Source organism: Fringilla coelebs, assembly GCF_963513975.1.
Source record: "Fringilla coelebs genome assembly, chromosome: 1".
NCBI classification, from domain to species: Eukaryota; Metazoa; Chordata; class Aves; order Passeriformes; family Fringillidae; genus Fringilla; species Fringilla coelebs.
In genome coordinates, this window is record NC_140028.1 from 32,826,137 (window position 1) to 32,828,858 (window position 2,722).

Below are 2,722 nucleotides of genomic sequence, written 5' to 3' on the forward strand. Positions count from 1 at the left end.
AGACAAAAAAACAGAGACAAGAGGAGCTTCCATCCTTACAGTTCGTGCACGTGATGCAGGAATAAGGCTGGCAGCCAAAACTGCCTGATTGTGCCTATCAAGTGTCCCTGTGTTGGGAGGGAATGTCCTGAGGAGCTGGCTGGCCACTGACATTTGGAAAATGAATGAATTGTGCTTGCCAGGTGCTTGAGAACAACATTTGGCATGAAATAGCTGGCATGACATGAGTTTGCAGGCAGTGTTTTATTTCCTATTCTTCTAGACCTTCCCATTGTATCAAGAGACTAAACAGGAACCCATTTCAGAGGGCATCAAGTATTCCAGGGGGATGGTTACAGATATATTTGCAATGCATTAATTTTATTAAGACATTTAACTAGAGTAGGATTGCATTTGGAATATTATCCCAAATAAAAACAGCAGTGGAGACCTGAAATGTGTCTGGAATGCATGCTGTGGAGACACTGGGAAAATCTGGGAAAAGTCAAGGTAAGAAAATGTGAAAATAACTCTGTTATTTCCAGGATTTATGAAAAAGGTGAACAAATTTTGCAGACCTGATCTACCACTGTTGTTAATAGAGCTCCTTTAACTAGGAACAGGGTAAGCCCTGCTCTCTGCCATCCTTACCTTTTCCCTTTTGTGTTTTGTTTTGGTTTATTTTTGGTTTTTTTGTTTTTTTTTTAAATCCCTGCAACTAACTTTAATGCTTAGTATAGCAGAGGTAATCGAAGTCAAGCATAGATCAGACTCCAGAACAACCTTTGAATCCATAGTGGTCTCTGTGTCTTATAGAAGACACTTTGTTCCTGGAAGCCACAAGTGCTGCTCATGGCACATCTACAGTAGACAGACCATTTTAACCTACCTTTATTGCATTACTCAAGTCACATAAGGTAGAAAGTTAATGTACTAATTCAGTGGTAGTGGTGATTAATCTGTGTCTTTCATAAACTGTAGGAAATTCAGTGGCAATTAACAAAGTTGCTGTATAGCTGGAGAGGAACTCTTTTAAACTGATTTGCTTTCTTACAAGCAAAATTACTTGGTTTGAAAGAATCTGGCAACTTTAGATGAATGATGCAGGTAGAAAAGCCAGGCCAGAAACATGAGCTACCTGTTTCCTCCTGACATGCTAATGTCTGCCTGTCTCATCTGAGTTTTTCCATATTCTTCAGAGATTCACACAATTTGGCACTTTGGTCTTTAAAACAAAGGGGAATCAGCAATCCAAATTGTAGCATTTTACTGATGAATATGTAAGAGTTTATACTGATTTTCCTTTTTAATGCTAAGAAGCAAATTTCAGTCAGGACATGGGTACAAAATGTGCTGCATTGTCACAGCTCCAAAGAGAGGCAGCAGAAGGGCTCGGTAGTGAACATTCACACCATTCAGCCCAGGAGACTTCAAAGGTCCAAATTGTCATCCTGCTTTCAAATTAGTGATTTAAAATTTACAAATGGTAGACTTAACCTTAGCCTTTCCTTCTTCTCCCTCTGGCTCACCAGTAAATCTCTGATATTTACTAAAATGTCTGTTTGCTGTTTAAGGACAGAGAGATGCTGCATGTTGTTTCTGTCTGGCTTCACATACACAATTCTTGTCAGGATTGCATGACTTCAAAATGAGTACCACCCACTGGAAAAGTTCAGGCACACCAACACATAAGGTGATTTACCTTCTCCCACTGACACTTTTACTGTTTTCACCAGGAAGAATAGGAAATTTAGGAAGATTTTATACCATGTAAACAAAATCAGGCTATCACAAGCACATAAATAATTACATAGAATCTAATAAAAAGATAGGTGATCATTTATTAAATTAATTTAATTGCATTAAGGATGTAATTAGCATCTGCTTAATTATAGAGTTACTGTTACAAGTGAATAAATAAACATTCTTTCAAATGCAGGAACGCTGTCTTTTCAGGAGGAAGGAACATTTGTAGGAAAATCTTCAGCTTCTTCTCAATCAAGATGAAACAATGAAGTAAAATTAATCTTTTTTTTTTTACCACCATTATAAAATAAATCCTTAATAAAACTGCATCTAAATATGCAGCATAATTCAATTAAAGCTTTGCAGAACCCAAGACTCTGGGCATACCACAGAATTTTTAGGGTTGGAAAGGATCTCTAGAGGTCAACTAGTCCAACCCCCCTGCCAAGGCAGGGTTACCTAAAGCAGGTGATACAGAAATGTGTCCAGGTGGGTTTTGAATGTCTGCAGAGAGGGAGACTCCCCAAGTTCCCTGAGCAGCCTGTTCCAGTGTTCTGCCACCCTCAAGGTAAAGAAGCTCTCCCTTATTGAGGTGAAATTTCTTGTGTTTGAGTTTATGGCCATTGCTCCTCATCCTGTCTGGGCACCACTGACAAGAGTCTGACCCCATCCTCTTCACACCCACCTCTGAGGGTTTTATATGTATTGATGAGGTCCCCTCTCAGTCTTCTCTTCTCCAGACTAAGCAGGCCCAGCTCCTGCAGTCTGTCCTCATAAGAGAGATGCTCCAGCCTCCTTTGGCCTCTGCTGGACCCCCTGCAGTAGCTCCCTGTCCTCCCTGTACTGAGGAGCCCATACACTCTGGTAAATTTTGGGATGTTCATCCTTGACATAGAAACCAAAGCCTTTCTGCTAACAAATTTGAGCCAGCAGTTGCAAAGGGCCTGCACTTCACTGAGAGGAGAGAGATGTGAGATTTTATGTCACCTGTGCCGGA

At 40.3% G+C, this 2,722-nt stretch overlaps 1 long non-coding RNA gene across 1 annotated transcript; it reads left to right on the forward strand.

Annotated features, from left to right (window-relative positions):
* Positions 1 to 213: 213 nt before the first annotated feature.
* LOC311166724 lies at positions 214 to 2,066 on the forward strand. The gene is made up of 2 exons (XR_014617022.1): positions 214 to 489; positions 1,919 to 2,066. It is a non-coding gene; the product is annotated as an uncharacterized lncRNA (long non-coding RNA).
* Positions 2,067 to 2,722: the final 656 nt, after the last annotated feature.